Source organism: Rhinolophus sinicus, chromosome 7, assembly GCF_057876585.1.
Source record: "Rhinolophus sinicus isolate RSI-liver-muscle chromosome 7, RSI-T2T, whole genome shotgun sequence".
NCBI classification, from domain to species: domain Eukaryota; kingdom Metazoa; phylum Chordata; class Mammalia; order Chiroptera; family Rhinolophidae; genus Rhinolophus; species Rhinolophus sinicus.
Genome location: NC_142507.1, coordinates 17,739,143 through 17,756,178, shown reverse-complemented (window position 1 = coordinate 17,756,178; position 17,036 = coordinate 17,739,143). Strand labels below are relative to the sequence as shown.

General features: G+C 43.4%; 1 protein-coding gene across 5 annotated transcripts in view; it reads left to right on the top strand.

Annotated features, from left to right (window-relative positions):
- Positions 1 to 17,036, top strand: part of CHD7 (chromodomain helicase DNA binding protein 7) — a 212,373-nt gene that overhangs the window by 36,656 nt on the left and 158,681 nt on the right. Inside the window, exon 1 of one of the 5 annotated variants that reach the window (XM_088799411.1) lies at positions 13,164 to 13,301. The exons of the other annotated variants lie outside the window; for them this stretch is intronic. The gene's annotated coding sequence lies outside the window, so the exon portion shown is untranslated. Of the gene's footprint in view, positions 1 to 13,163; positions 13,302 to 17,036 lie in introns of those variants that run through there. 5 annotated transcript variants of the gene reach the window in all.

Here is a 17,036-nt window from a genome sequence, read left to right as displayed (position 1 = left end):
TCATATATTCTTAGAATATTTTTTTGAATTTTGCAAGTAATGTTATTGTCTTACACATAAATGAGTGAAATGTAGCTGCTATTTCGCTTATCAATGAATATAAAAGGTGAAGACGGACAAATGGTCAAGACTGAAAGCGTGGTACACTTTACAGGTCATGTTAAAGGCATGGGGAATAGCATGTTTTGTATTTTGTTAAATTTTGTTTTCATTTCTGCCACAGAATAATTAAAAACGTGTTTTGTGTGTAGTTCTAGTTTACGTGGTGTGAAAAGTGAATAGATTAATATGCAGCAGTAACTATTTTGGGGCTACCCGTTTCAGCCAGTATTATTTCCAGTGACATGCGATACATTTAAAGTGAGTCATCTCAAAGGTAATTTGGTGAGTGGGTTACTGCCATTTTCTGAGGCCTTGGGAGCATAATTGTAAGCGACACGATGCTCAGGTGGAAGGTTAAAAGAAGCACATACGTGGAATTCTTTTCTCGCTCTCCCTCCCCTCCTTTCTGGTCTGTTCCTCACTGACCACCCCATGCTCTGGAAGTCAGCGCCCTGCACCTGGCGTGGAGTGTGGGTCCTGGGCCTTCCCTCTGATGCGCTCAGCCCCTCACTCTCCTTTTTCCTCCTCCCTGAGTAAATACAGTCTATACTCAAGGTTTTGATTTTGGCCGCGTCTGGGGTCTTGTTCAGGCCACAGCTTCAGCTCCTATTTCCCTGCTATTAATTAACTCCTGCATCTGTATTTTTATTTCCAGTATGTCCCCCAAACTCCTGTCCTTAATGTTTCCAGCCTGTCTAAAACCTGGTTTTCCTAATTTCTCCTCCTTCCTACGCCTGAAACTCCAAGCCCAGCTCTTTCTCCCCCCCCCTCGCTTTTTCCACCGCTCCCCTCCCCTACCTGTGCCCCTCCCCCCAAGGCAATCTGTAGCCAGTCGGTGGTCGGCCTCTCACAGCAGCTCAAGGCAGTTCTTGCCAGCTGCCGGTTGCTCATGATGGCTGCTGCCTGCTCATGGCAGCCCACGGCAGCCCACGCTGGCCACCAGCCGCTCACGGCAGCCCAGCTCCAGGGAGAGCTGTTGTTCACAATCTTAGCTGTAGAGGGTACCGCTCACTGGCCCATGTGGGAATCAAACCGGCGACCTCGGTGTTAGGAGCTCGGTGCTCCCACCACCTGAGCCACCAGGCCGGCCCCCAGCTCTTTCTCTTGAGCCTCAGCTGCCATCCCAAGCCTGCCCACATGTCTCTGCTCCGGGCACCTGAGATCCTGCTGCTGTTGCAGGCTCCTTGTCCTCAGGGGGCCCAGTGCCTTTGTGTCCTGGCATCCTCGCTCCTTCTGCTACATTGCACCCTCCCTGACACCCGCTTTGCTGTTAGGGTATGGTCCCAGCCTATTCTTACGTGCACTGGAGGAAAGCAGGGCAGTGACCAGTGTCTGGGCGAACCCCCCACCCTCCTTCCCTGCAGCTGGTGCCTCGCCACCCTGACTGCCAGTTTAGAAGGACCCAAGCTCCTGCCCCTCAGCCCTCTGGGGCACAGCTGCCTGCAGAGGGGGAGCTGCCTCCGCAGTCCTCCTGGGGGGCAGGGTGTGTGGGGCGGCCTCCGAGTGCAGCTGGGCCTTATGCTTTCAGAGTGTAGGCTCTGTCGCAGGTTGTAATGTGAGGCTGCCCTATGCCTGAGGCCTGGTCCCTCCCTGCCCGCCTGAGCGACATGTACCAACCCTTGCGTGGCTGTCTCCCAGCTGGTTCAGGACGTGGGTGGAAGAAGAGTAGGTGAGAGTTTGTCTGTCTGGCTTGTCTTCACAAAGCCCATCACTTTGTTCCTGGCATCTGATTGCAGCCTTTTCCCACGGCAGCGTTGTTCTGAGTAGGTACTGAAGGTGCACTGTGGGTGAATCCGCTGCCCGTGTAGGTTAGCAACAGCAGTGCTCGTGTTATAATGCTGTGGTGGAGAGAAAGCATGAAGTGGCAAGTGCAATCCTTTTGGGCGGGAATCCCTCGCTGAAGTGAGCATGGCCTACGGAACTGTCCCGGAGTGGCTCTTAGCGCCGAGGAACCATTTGGTGACACTGGCGTCGGGGCAGATAGATGTCTGCCTTAGAAGCCTGCTGTGGGACAGCCTGCTTTCAGGAACCTATGCAAGTTCATGTCACAATGAGCTTTCCATACAGGCCCCTTCCTAAGTCAGCTCTGCGAAGGGCTTTGATGGATGCGGAGACATGGCCAGTAATGACCAGGGAAACATTCAGTAATGTCTTTGGATTTGCATCAGAGTATATGGCAATTTTTGTGTGAGGCTGACAATAAAACCTTTTTTGGTTTTTGGAAACATGGATGTACCTGGTGAAAGTTATTTTATTAATCCCTTTCAGAGATGGATAAGAAGTATAAGTGGGCAGATCTTTAGAATATTCTTGCTAACTTTTGGTACGACTTCAATGTTGGTGAAGGGTGCTTATGTGAAACCAGCTCTGCTGGGTTCTGTGAGATGTCATCCCTGCCTGGGAAGTCAGGGCAGCACACGTGACAGTGTGGAACAGGGTGGCAGTGTCATTAAGTGCTGTCAGTGTTGTAGCAGCAGGGAGTGGCCCGTCCAGGGCTGGGCAGGGGAGAAAAATTAGGAAGTATGACTTGCACTCTGTCGATAGGTTGGAGGAACTGAGACATGACATGAACGAAATCGTGGAGGTACTCTGTCAAGGGTCCTGGCAGGGAGCAGCCGGCCAGCCCAGAGCCACCTGCAGGGGTCAGGGCAGGGACTTCAGTCCCAGCGTCCTCTCGGAGAGCAGGAGCTGGGGGCAGGGACACGGCCACTGCCACACACCCGCCCCTCCTCCTGTCAGCCTCCTGGGACAGCCCAGCAGGCGCTCTGGCTCAGGGAGGAGCAGCGCTGGCCGTTGGCCGCAGGAGGGGCAGGGCTGGGTACGTAGGGTGAGGCTGGGCTGTGGCGAAATTGGACGTTCACAGTGAGAGCCCGACTTACATTAAGTGCTGGAAATGGAGTTGAAAGGTTAGTTTGGCAACATGTGATGGATTGCAGTGCAAGAGGGACTAGAGGCAAAATGTCAGAGGCTGTTGAAATAGCCCAGCCAGGAGGCAGTGGGACGCCCACTACAGCAGGGACAGTGGTACGGAGAGGAAGAGCCGGGGAGAAGGGGATGAGCCGCTGGCTGGTCCTCGGGCCCAGCATGCAGCTGAGAATGGCTTTGGAAAGAACTTAGGTTGATATTTTGAACTTAGATTAGATTAAAAAATAGAACACGTTTGAGGAGGCTAAGATGTATAAGAAGATTTTAAAATATCGCTTGAGAAAGGTTCCAAAAATCAAGCTGCTTCACGGTGAAGTTGTGCAACTTGCAACTCATGAAATGGCAAAATATTAAATCCCCTCCTTTTTAAAAACAAAAGCCAGGGTCTTATAAAAATGATTTTGGAACTATTTTCACATACAGCTTGACTTTATTTTTATAAATGTGCTTACAGCATGGGCACAGTCAGAGTAATATGACCGAGTTCTGTAGAATAATACTCCTCCTTCAGAATCAAAACAACACAATGCAATTTGATGAGGAGTCTGTGAGGAGAGTATACAAAACACACTTACAGTTATTACGAATCAAAGTTGATCAGTTTCGTTCAGTTTTCTGGTGAATGTGTGTGTTCCAACGTTAGGAAGAACTGTCTCATGTTTTATACTTCAACTGCTCTGTGTGGGTAACGGCTCGATTAAAAAGACGATCATCATATTCTGGGAGAGAATACAGTAGAGAAATAGTTGCAGCCCAATAGAAAAGCAGTAAAGGTTATAAGTAAGTAATGTATGGAAAGAAAATTTAATGGCCAGTGAACATGAAAATTTCCAAATTAATGCAAATTCAAATGAGATATTTTTTCCTCCTTATCAGATTAATGAACATTTAAAAAATACTCCTGATGCTGCCAGAATATAGTGAGACCTGCATGCTGCTCACTGCTGTCTAAAATTCAGTAAGGGTAAACATTTTGGAAAGAAATTAGGGAATATATGTATTAAGACCTTTATAAATGGCAATTCTAGTTGTATCAGTCATCTGCCCTAAGGAAAACCCTGAAATCTACTCAACTATTATGAGTAAGAAGTCACAACATTTTTTCCTTGCAACGAAAAATTGAGAATGGTTGAATTTGTGCTATATTCATATGTTAGAATATCATGCAGGCATCACAAATCATGTGTTTGGAAAACATAAAGCTTAGAAGAGTAGAGTACAAAACAATATATTAACTATGGTCTCAATTTTACACAAATTAAATCATAAACATAGAAAAAGACTAGGGAAAGTACATCAGTTTTAAAAATGAGTAGTTTCAGGGATTGGCAGTTTCACTTAGTTAAAAGCTCTGATTGCAGAGTTACACAGATCTGGTTTGAATCCCTGGACAAGCCCTTAACTGGCCATGTGACTTTGGACAAGTGACTTATTAGTTCTATGACCACAGGCAAGTTTTTAAACTTCTCTAAGACTTGGTTCCTTCAGCTGTAAAGGGGGAATGGTAACAGTACTTACCTCCTCGGCTTCCTTGGATTAATGTAGCAGTGCAGCCAAAACACTCCACACAGTGTTACTTGCACTGTTAGCACTCAACAAATATTACTCATTTGGATTGTAGGTGGTTTTTATTTTAATCTTTATATTTTTTACATTTTCTACATTTTAAACTGGAAGGTACTTTTACAATCAGCAAAAACAACAGCAACTACTTTAAGAAGCCATTAGGTACTTTATGTGGAAGGAAAGACTGATACTTTTTGCTATTTTGTGGTATAGACGGAGTTTTTTTTTAAAAAGTAATTCTAACTACTTATACTTCTGAAACAAATGCTCCCAACTTTTGCCTCTTAGGGTTTTCTTTTTTTCTAGATCACTTAGCAGTATTTGGCCTATTTTTTTCCTATCCCAAAGAAATTTTGTTCTGCAGTAAGTTGAATTTAAAAGACCCCCGCCCCCTTAAATTTTCTGAAGTCAAAAGAAAACAAGAATCATGTTTTTAAAATTTTCTGTAGATGAGATCTGAATTTGGTTAATCTTAACTGCACATTTAGCGCTCCAATTTCAGACATATTTAGTGCTAGCTTCTGTACATCTCACCTAATTGTTTAAATATGTGAGCATGATTCTGATATTTGGGAGGTGGAGGAGAAACCCCTTGAGGTTTTTGAGCTTGAGTTAAAAGGCTCATTGTGTCTTGGAGTCAGGTGATGTAAGCTGCTGGGAAGACTTCAGCATCTGGGGCTCTTTCTCCTTGGAGTTGTGTCCTCATGGAAGAAACGCATTTGGGCTGCATACACCTGGAGAAACTTTTAGGCAATATTTTTTTCACAGGAGGGTAACAGCTTTGCACTTGTAATAAAATAGCTTCAAAGCTTTTGTCTCCTTGAAGTTATGTTACCTTTCATTTACCTCAAACCTTCTTTATTACGTCTTCTATGGCAAACAGAGGAGAAGAAAAGGAAAAACAGAGACAAGTTGTTAACATTATCCCCTAGATTAATTATGACTAAGTGGCTTGATAGTAACATAAAACTTGAAAACCATAGAATCCAGAATGTACGTAAGTACATTTTATTATTGTATTTTGTCAAATCTAAGATGGTACCAATTGTAAGATAGATCCTAATTTTGATATGTTGAAATGGGGGAAAAAGTGTATCTTAGAATCAATGAAATATAGGAATGAGTAAAAAATTAAAAAAAGAAATACCCTTCAGTTTGCAGTGACTTGTGTTTTTCAATTTTGTTTACTGAACAAAAAGGAAAATCACCTGAATGCATCTGAAATTGGAATTTAGGCCTGTGATCTCTCGCAAAAGGATTTCACAGCCGTACGTGGCTTCAGTTGCACCAGGTGCCACTTCTTACGCACCTTGCTCCATATGTGTGAGCACAGCATAAGTGGACTCATGAATCAGGTTTTGCAGCGTGACTCTACTTGGCCGCTGGACCTAATGTAAGCAGACAGTGGGTGACTTTGGAGTGTCACTGTGCCAGATTGCTGTCAACACACTGGGTACCATATAGCAGTGTCACCAAGACTGTTGCACAAGAGTGGTGCCAAAATCTATTAAAACTCACAGTAAAACAAGAAATGGACTGCTAACCACTAAAAGCATGATTTAAACTATCAAATGTTTGAGTATAGATTCTGAGCTTAGTACTAGGCCAGGGCCCTCATTGTACACATGCAACAGTAGGAAAATGAGTGGTTCTTGTTTATAAGAAGTTTACAATCTAATTGCTAAGTGATACAAAGCAAGGAAGGGTCCCCTTTAATTTTTTGGATCTAGGATAATTTGAGGGGAATTTGCATCAGATAGTGTGAGGCCAGTATGGAAAGAAGACAGGGTAAGTAGACCTCTCCAGGCCCAGATGTGGACTTCCTCTCATGATGTCAGAGATTCCTCCTCCGCCAGCCATTAGAAAAGTCGCTGATGAAATGATAGCAATTTGAACATTCCTTAAATGTGTCATTAGAGATCGGGAAGATAGATACCTGGCATGAAGGTTAAAGCTGGGAGCTCTGGCGGTCAGACGGCCTGCTTTAAAGCTTAGTTCAAACACTTAACTACGTTTGGATCTTGGTCAAGTTAATGAACCTCTGTGCCTCAGTTTCCACTTATAAAATGGGGTTAGTAATAGTACCTTCTTCAGTGCCTGGCACATACCAGTCATTTATTAAAATGAGCAGTTATTAATATTGTCACGGCTTGCTTTTTTTCTTAGTAAAGAGAATATGAAAGTGAGAGGTGTGAAGATGTGAGAGCCTTGGTGTATTAGTATGACTGTGGAGGTTTCAAATCAAGATGGTAGATAATGCCTCTTTTGGCATCATGTGAGCATTTAGTTATTAACATCTTTAAAAGGAAAGATTGAAAGTGTGATTGTGGCCACTACCTGTAGGACATATCGTTAGCAATATCTTGGTCAGGGTTTTCTGGATTTCACCGTGTCATGTGGTTAAATAGTGGTTTTAACACGGCAGTGTGGATTTAGGTTCTGACCAAGTGTAGTGTACAAGGCAGTCTCTGTTTTATCACATAAATTCTTATATCTTAGGTGATTGATATAACCAAATATTTTAATGTCACCAAAAAGTCATATGACCATCAAGAAAAACTTAGATGATTTCAAAATGGCCAAATATTGATGTTTTAACTGTTTGTTTCTAGTCACCTAGAGTGAGCAGGGCTATGTGATAGTTCTTTTTTTTTATTACAGTTACCCCCTCCCTCCTCTTTGTTTTTAAAGCCTAGTCTGGCCTGTTCCGCTGTAGCCAGCCCCATGTCTCCGCCATTGCTATGAAATATGTCCCAACTCCTCTCTTCCTTCCTGAACTTTCTCTCTACTGCTGCATGGGGTGGGGGAGGGCATAGGAAACTAGAATAAGAAATAGGGCAAGACTTCAAGGAGCTTATAGTTGCATTAACTTTCATCTCCTCTTCAGCGCCTTGCTCCGCTGACTTCCGGGAGCTTCCATCACTCTGCTCTCAGCCACACCATGGGTTAGGTGAGGTGGGGATTTTTTTTCTTTGTTGTTGTTTTATAGCTAGAGATTGTTTCTATGGAAATATTTTAGATTCCAAACAGCCAAATTTCAAAAGGTTATTAGGAGTAAACTGAATACTAAATTGATACTTGGCGATTCCCTGTCTTAGGCTCTTTCTAGCCATACTGACAGCTTTTCACCTTCACAAATTGTGTCTAAGACATTTTTAGAAGCTTACTATCGTACAGTAACAGCCAATGTCCTTTCTGTAGTAGGCATATGCTATCTGACAGATCACGGACCTTTTCATTTGATGCTGTGCAGAGACTGGGTATTAACACAATGAAAACCCACGTCCTATATATCAATCTCAACCTGAACTGGATAAAGGCGACACGAATCCCAAAGGAATCAGGACCATAGAATTAGGAGATTACTATGTTTGGCTTACCACGATGAGATACTGTCACATCAGGTGGCTGAATAATTGTAGAAACTTAAAAATATTGTTAGCCTTCGATGCTACGTAGCTAGGTGCACGTTTAAACCGATCAAATGGTCTGTAAGTATGAAAGTTGTTAAGTGCTAGATCTGCTGTTGCCAACTGTTGGAGGCAGTAAAACAGAACAGTTAAGAGTGTGGGTTCTGGAGTTAGAACCTGGTTCTCATTTAGACTCCTCACCGTACCATGTGACCCTGGGAAAGCTGCTTACATCCTCCAGGCTCAGGTCCTGAAGAGACCAGTGGCTGGTGCACAGTCTAAGCGGATGACAGGGACGATATGGGGGGGACGATGGGGTTGAACTTTCGGCGGGGCTGTCGTTGCCTCAGGAGGCAATGCTTTCCAGAAACGGAGGGCTGGTCTCACATATTCAAACAGTGTGTTCATTTGAATTTTGAGCTGAGTGAGGTTTGTGAATAATGTATATTTGGGCTGGAAAATAATCTGCTGGAAAGTGAGCATACGTAACACACACAGACATAAACGTGAGGCAATTCAGAATATCTTATGTGATAGGAACAGAGAGATAGAGCAGTTCGACCAAGACAGGAGACTTTAGATAAAATAAAACAGTCACAGTCAATACATCTTTACAAGCAGCAGCAATGGTTCAGTTACCATATATGTGAGACAGCGCGTGTAAAATGTCCATGAGGGAATACAGTCCTGAGTACTTAGTAAAGTACTCAGTAAATATACCGTGTTTCCCCGAAAATAAGACCTAGCCGGACAATCAGCGCTAATGCATCTTTTGGAGCAAAAACTAATTTAAGACCCGGTCTTATTTTACTGTTTTATACGACCCGGTCTTGTATTAATTTTTGCTCCAGAAGATGCATTAGACCTGATTGTCCGGCTAGGTCTTATTTTCGGGGAAACGCGGTAGTCGTGATGGCAAAGACCAGAGAAAAGACCGCAGCCCAGCCAGCTAGTCGTACAGTCACTCATTGGTCTGTAGAAAGCCTCATATTCTCAGTATCTTTATTTGAGGACTGTCCCTTTTATTTCCCCTTATCCCCTTGAGGTGAAGTAGGTTATTTTTCCTCCTTTTGTTTTTTGACGTAGTTATCCGTGGATATTTGTTGGAGAATGGATGGCATTTACTAGTTGTGCTGGAGAGGGTGTTTCTTACCCAGAGATCATATGGTGGCCGCTGCACATGACAGTCATTGCAGCACGGGCTGTTTTACAGTATCATAGTTCTTTCCTTTCCTGTAGCTATCTGGTGGGAGTATATATTTTTTTTTAATTGGGGAATTTTGGGGGGCAGTGTGTTTGTCCAGGGCCTAACAGCTCCGAGTCGTTGTCCTTCAGTCTCGCTGTAGAGGGTGCAGCTCAGCTCCAAGTCCAGTCGCCGTTTTCAATCTTTAGTTGCAGGGGCGCAGCCCACCATCCCATGCGGGAATTGAACCGGCAGCCTTGTTCAGAGCTCGCGCTGTAACCCTGAGCCATCCGGCCGCCTGGGAGTATTTCTTAATACGATTCGATTCTCTCTTGGAACTACTTTTTATCAGGTTATTGCAATTTTTAAAGAGTGAATTTTATTTGGAAAGGTGGGTTTGGGTGCGGTGGGTTTGCTCTATTGAAAGGTGTTTTGTTCACAGCAGCAGCCTTTGTGAATTTAGGAGATTTTTTTTCACCTTTCTGGGGATTTTAAAAGCGTCTCCCCACTCCTTTTGTGGTGAGGCACCCATCACCCCTGTGAGTTGTCGGATTTCTCTGTAGAGCAACTTTACTTTGCTGTTACGTGGTTTTCTGCCTCCTATGCAAATCTGAGCCCCTGTGTGGGCTCTGCAGGGCGTCGCTGGGGAGTGAAGGCCTGTGCTTTCTCGCCTGCAGGGCTGGTTTTTGGAGGCAGGACAAAGCAAAGCAAAGATTTAGCTTCTCCACTCAGTATTGTGATTTGGAGAGTTAATTGCTTGGATTTCATTTTTGTCCTTTACAAAATATGGGCAGATAATATTTCAGGGTGGTGTGAGGAGTGTGTGTGTGTGTGTGTGGGGGGGGGGCACCTAGCACTGTGTTAGTGAGCATGTAGTACACTGGCTACTTCCCTCCCTGCTTTGATGCTTATTTTCCAAATGTGGTGGGTGTATAATATGGAAAATAAAGGATTTGTTTATTTCACATATACTTTTTTTAACAGGAAATGTCCCTCCTGATTTCCACATAGGTAAGGATGGTGGTCATGCCCACACGCACCTCGCCTCTTGTAGCTCTCATATTGGTTCCCTCTTCACTTTAACTGTCCACTCCAACTTCATGGAACAACTGGAGCCTATTTAGTCCCCTAAGTGAAGCTTTTTATATCAAGACCTCCAATGACAAGCTTGTGAGAAGGTGGAGACTGTGGTTTTAGTTGTAAACTTAAGAACAAAATGTTTTATAGCAGTCTTTCCCTTATCAAAGCTTTTTTACTTGCTGGCAAGTGGACTGTGAAAGAGTCAAGGAATTAGCTCCCATTCTTAGGCGCCTATAGCTGGAGTATCAGCGAATCTGTCAGTTAGCTGTTCCCAGGGCCCGGGAGTGTGGGGGCGGACACTAAGGGAGCTGTGAAGGGTGCATGAGGCCGGCACTGTGGCCATCGCCCCTGCGAGCCTGCGAACGGGAGCTCTTATTTCTTCTCCAAAATGCCTTTGGCCAGGTGAATGGTGATAGTGCTGAAATGAAAGGCCTAGGGGAGAACCTGTTAGAATTTCATCACCTTCTCTTCCTCTCTCATTGGTCAAGGTTAGGTTATGGGAAGGAAACAAAACAAGAACAGAAGGCTATTTATGCTTTCATTTCCCCCATTAAAGTACTTACGTCTTAGAAGCCATTTTTGGGTAAGTTCTCGAAATCCTGTTTGGTTAAAACCCTGTCAGTGACATTATAGTCTCTGCTCCATTCTCCACCCTCCTCCCCAAGGAAAAAGACACATTCATGATGCTTCAGTAATGGGAGCCACTGCATTGGCTCTCGTGCTTTTAGCTCCATAAAAAATGTCTGTTCCACTCCTGTCCTTGCGTGTAAACTGAATACGTATTACTCTGCCCCCCAGAAGGGCCGCCCCCCACGGCCCTGCACGCAGGTGTCATCCTCTCTGCTCCCTTTTCCTGCCTTTGGCCCGTTTCTGAGCCTGGTCTGTGGTTCTGCCTCCCTTTGAAACAGCTCAGCTCCCACCTCTTCCTGCATCTGACATCTTTTTGCCAAATTAATCTTGACTTAAGCATGTCTCAGCTCCTGGGACCACAGTGTAAAAGTTTCACCCACTCTGTGAAGACCCCCCAGTCCCATCCGCCCGCTGCCCCGTGCTCCCTCTCCTCCCCGTGTGGCCCAGCTCCGCTCACCACTCATACCATGCTCTGAACTGTGCCCAGGAAGGGCCCTTTCTCCTGCTGCCCCCCACCTTTAACATATTAAACCCACTCATAGAAGAATCTCTACCTTGTTTGAGTTTCGTCCGTGCTCATGTGCTCATATATTTTATCTCATCCTCCCTAAGGTGTTGGCTCTAGAATTACTTGTTTCATGTTTATGTACTGATCCAAAAGAGTAATTAGGACTATCTGTGGACTGGGGCACCCTGCTGAGTGTCGGGGATACACAGAGGTGAGCCAAACTACCAGGTGCCAAGGCTAGTGGGATAGATGGTTATTAATCAAATGATCAAACAAACATATAAAAGTGCAACTAATTGTTTAAAAGAAAAGGAGCAGTGTGAGGTGCTATGGTGTGGGTAGCAGGCGTTTGACTTAGGTGTGGAAAGACTGGCTTACCTACGGAAGGTAGGCATGAGCTGGGGTCCTCCTGTCTGGATGCTTAGTGGCTGCATGGGGGAGAGCTCAGTGTGTACCCCGAGAACAATGGGAGCAGTTAGTCTGGTTGTGCCATGTGCGTAGATCGGAGGGTGATGGTGGGGGAGGCTACTGTGTAGTCCCGTGCGAGTTCCTAGTGGTTCGATCCAGTGTGGTGGTCATGGATACAGTCGGAAGGGGGTGGCTCTGCGGAAGATTGAGTAGGTGAGATCAGTATGGTCTGATGAGAGATTGGAGCTTGGGAGGCATTGGAGGAAGGTGTCCTTGGTGACTCCTGGGTTTCTGGGTTGTCTGAATGGCTAGCTGGGTGACCAGATGTTTGTGGGGCCAGCCCTAGCCCATAGGGTGCCTGTGTAAACTGATAAGAGGTGCCCTTTCTCTAGGGCATGTGGGTTGGTTGCATTTTTACACCCACTTGCTTTCCCCAGTCCCTTGTGTAGTGAAAGGACTGTACAATTATATACTTACCCGTAGCAGCCCCTGCCAATCACCACAATTTAGGGTCACCAGCTTTTTTTCTCCCCTCTCCTACAAACCAGGTGAGCTCTGTCTACTTTTTTCATTTTTAATCAAATGGCAGAGACTTAAGTATGGAAAGGATCCAATTGAGAGATGGATTATATAGGACTGCTTGGGAGAGCAAAGAATAATTGATGGAGTATGATTCTTGATGGAGAGAGGAGCCTTAACTCACAGGAGCACAGCTGCTCTGTGCTACGGAGGCAACGAGAATGGCGGGCGCAGATGTAGGTGAGGGCAAAGTAGGAAGTGGGGCTACTTGTTTATGCCTTGCTCCTCGAACCAGGGGACATATACCTTCACTGAGGACAAAGTATGTGTATATGAACATGCCTGTTTGTGTTGTTCGTAGTGCTAGGTTGATAGTTACTTAATTGTTGGGTTTCACTGAAAAGTTGGATTCACTGAAGATGTGGATTTGTTACTTGGGGTTAGATATTACATTTAATAGAGAACTATTTTTATCAAATGTTCCAAAATATTCAATGCTGTAAACGTGACATACTGCATTATTCCTAACTACTTGCTGAATGTTACCAATTTAACTTATAATAAGGTGTCCACAAATAAACCTCATAGAGTGAAAATGGCAGGATTCTTGCTAATAGTTTGATGGCTGGACGTCAGACAAGTGCAGCCACACACTCTTTGTGATGTAGATACAGTTAGTGCAAAGATATTGGTGACACACGTAGAAGAGCAGGCAGGGAGAAAAGCTACATGTAACAGTGTTTCTTGATTTGAAGTCCTGTGCATTGATCAACATCATATAATAAAGCGAATCACATTTGTACCATGTTTTATTGCTTACCAGGCACTTTAATACACCATGTGGCATTTTATAGAAGAAGAAATTTAGGATTTACTCAGAGCCACATGCATGGATGAGACGTACTCGATTCCAGGCCGCATGACTCCAAAACAGAATCAAATGCCTTTCCACCATGAGGATCCTGAAACGGTGAATTTCATTTTTTTTTTTTTTTAAGTGGACCCTGTGTATGCAGTTTCAGATATTTCACAGGGTATTTAATACAAACGCACAGACCTTTGTATACTGTGGTGATTATGCTGATTTGTTCTGATTGCTGTTGGGTGGTGTAGCAAGTTCTCTGATTAATATTTTATTCTCTAATTATGCCTGTGAAAAATTATTTAAAATGGTGAAAGCTTGAATTTAGTTTCGGTAGTTGATCCATTATGAATGGCTTAAGTGGGTAACATCCAGGAAGTAGTTAGGAATAATTTAGCATGGCACATTTTTATAGTAACTGATATTTTTAACTTGGTGAAAGAGTGAATTTCATGATACCAGGGAATTTTTTGGTGCTTGACTAGAATTTCACCTATAATTCAATGGGAATAATTTAAACAGTGTGCTGGAACAGCATCTGAGCTGTGTAGGTGGTGGAAGAGCAAAGGGTGGTGGGAGACCCCTTGTTCTGTAATTGCATGTTACGGAACTTCTTAATAGAAGCTCTTGCTCTAATTATTGAACAATCATAATGAAAAGTAAGAATTAGAGTTGTAACACATAAAAAGATAAATGAGAGAATAGCACATTTATCTTCAAATTATAAGGACCAAAGTATAGTAATTTGCGGTGATTTGGTGATTTAAGAAGTTTTAAACCTGTCAGTTAAAATATTTTGCCATTTAAAAAAGTCAATGTGCCAAAAGTTATTTTTCATATATGAAGAAAAGAAAGTTCTTTTGACATTATTTACTCATCTACTAAGATCTTTTAAAATATTCCAAAAAAAAAAATGTGTACAAGTAGACACTTTGGTCAACGTTGCTTAAGCAGTAGTTTGCCATAATCAGAAGTGTGTGGACGCTGATGGTAACCACTTTGAGCACCTCTTGTAATTGCAGGAGTCAAACGTGACTTGTATTCTCTTTTGTTATTGGTGTGTGAGTATATTGAGTATTACAATTTTAGTACAGTTTTCCTTTCTTAATGTGTATACATTTTTTTGGCACCCTCTGTATATATTATATTAATGTTAGGATTCTGCATAGGAGCCCTGAATCTGTTATAAAATCTGATAAATGTTATTGAGAAACGCCTTTTGATGCTGTGTAGTATAGACTTAGAATTGGTTTATTCCTGCATCCACAGAGGCTGAAATATTGCAACTATTGAGAAAACTAGATTTATTGATAAGTGATTTCAATTAAAATGTTGTGAGTCTGTGCATCCAGGAGTCTTTCTTGCCTGGCAGCTCTTTCTATGGAGAGGAATTTGACTTCTGTCCCCCACCCTCAGCGACTCTTCTCTAGTCCTGATAAACCGGAAGATTGTAATGTGCTGTCTACCTTTATGTCATGCACTTGTTCCCCATGAAATGGTGTGACTTTGATGTGTCTCTTAATGTAGCAGATGTCCCATTTACTGCTTAGTGGATTGGATTCCTGAAAAAAATTTACAAGTTACCCTTCTGTAAGAGTTTACTTTGAGGGATTTTCATAGTAATTGTGAAGAATTTATTATCCGCATTGGGTCGCTGTTGGTAGATAACTCAGCCAGCACTTGCTGACGACCTGCTGTAGCCGGGCCAGGCACTCGCACATTCCTATTTGAATCCAACTCGAAAGGTACAATGTATCAAAGCATTACGGCTGTACACGTTTATAACATTTGGCCAGTTAAAGTGTTGGGGAGAGTTCCTGGAGGAATTAGCTTTTGTACAGGATTTAAGGAATGGCTGATAACTGGAGAGAGTAACAATTGAATGGGGAGGAGGAAAAATGAGTGAGGACAGCAACACAGCTTTGTATTTAGGAAACAGGGAGAATTTGGTCTGGATGGGATAGAGAAGATGTGTGAAGATGAGCTTCAGGAGGGCTTTCGGAATGAGTCTGGGTTTCTTTCATAGTCAGAGGGAGCCTGTGAAGGTTTTCACACGAGGACGGAGGAAATCAGACCTGTGCTGTGTGTAGTCAGTGTTCAAAATCGCATCTGGCTTTCCCCGCGCCATTCTCCCTCCCAGGCATCCAGGAGTACTGTCCCCGCTTCAGTGCCCTTCTCTCCCCTCGCAGCCCTCCCAACCCCTGGCGCCCAGGTTCGTACATTTATAGATTTATGTCTGTGTCCCGGGCATGGCCTCTTAGACTCTGTGCACATTGCAGTGTCCGCTGGGCTATTGGAAAACTTCTTATGTGAGTTCTCTGCTTGTGCCTGTCCCCTCATTTCACACCCATTTTTGTGTTTACCCCTTGAAAACCAAACTGACCCCCTCTGCTGGCACTTGGGTCTTCCATTGTTAATGCGAGCCTTACTTTCTAACCACAGTATGCACTCTTCTTGAAGTGTATCCCGTAATCAGACTTAACTGGATTCCTCACGGTTCCTAAACACACAGCAGTTTCCCTCTTCGGTGCCTCTGCTCTTGCTCGCCCTATTTGAGGGTATTTCATCCACTCAGACCCACCGTTGCCTTCCGGATGCTGCTTGGCTTCAGTCCGTTTCAAATGCTACCTCTCCTGTGCAGCCGTTTCTAATTTCTTTTCAACTGAATGCAACTTCCTTATTCGAGTGTCTTTTCTTTCTAGTTCTATGGGGCACATGCCTCCTTGTAGACTGTTCCATCAGTAACCACACAGCGAGGTGCCCTCCTGTCTCTTGCCTGGCCCTGTGGCATCTTTCCTGGCCCTTTTCCTGCCTGCAGTATGCTTCTTCTGCATTTCTGTCCATTCTTGTTTTCTTCTTTTATATTATGAGCTCTTTGAAGGCAGACTAGGGCTATTGTAATATTTTTATTAGTATTTTTCTGATTATGCCTGTTAAGGGTTAAGGTCTGATTTTGAAAATAAGTAGTTATACTGTACAGTCCTTAATAAGTACCAAGGTGCTTTTGTCTACCTTGTTATGTTTTGATTAACCTTAGAAAATGATGGATTCTCCGAAAGGAGGGAATCCTGTGTATGTTTGACTAAATAGCATAAGGATAGAGGAAAGTGGGGATGGTAAATATTGTGTAAATATCACTGAAACTTATTAATTTTATTGTTGTATCCCCATACAACCAGCATACAGTCTGTAGAGTAGGTTTACAGGTTTTGGTTTAATTGGAAATTAAATTAAAACTCTTAGGTAAAAGTTGTTATATTGTAACTATATTATTATAGTGCTAAATCATATTGTGTCATTGTTCCTCTCTTTTTAACTCTTCTGACTAGACAGAGGTAACCAAGAATTTCTTGACATCCTATGTGGCTGCTGTGCATATAGTCAAGTAATGAGTCAATTGCACTCAAAATTACACTGTTTGGCTCTTTCTGCCTTGTGGAAAAGTGACGTCTTCCTCCTTAGTGGCAATGGTAAATGAGCATCCTAACATGCAGTTGATTTTGTTAAGTTTAAAATCAAGTTCTAATCATGATTCAAAAACTCAGTGTCTGGTTTTGTTGAGGACATAATTTCATTTTTATCTGCTCTCCACTTGTCTTGCCATTGTTTTAGGAATCCTAGAACGCCATAGCTGAATCTGTAATCTTGAGGTATTTTAAATGTGAACATTTGTGTCATGGATAGTTAGCCTGAAACTTTTAGGATTTAAAAATGGTGCGTTTTTCTAACAATAGAATGAAGTATATACAGCAGTTCCCCCCTTATCCACTGTTTCACAGTTCACAGTTTCAGTTACCTGCAGCCAGTCGCGGTCTGAAATATTAAATGGAAAATTCCAGAAAT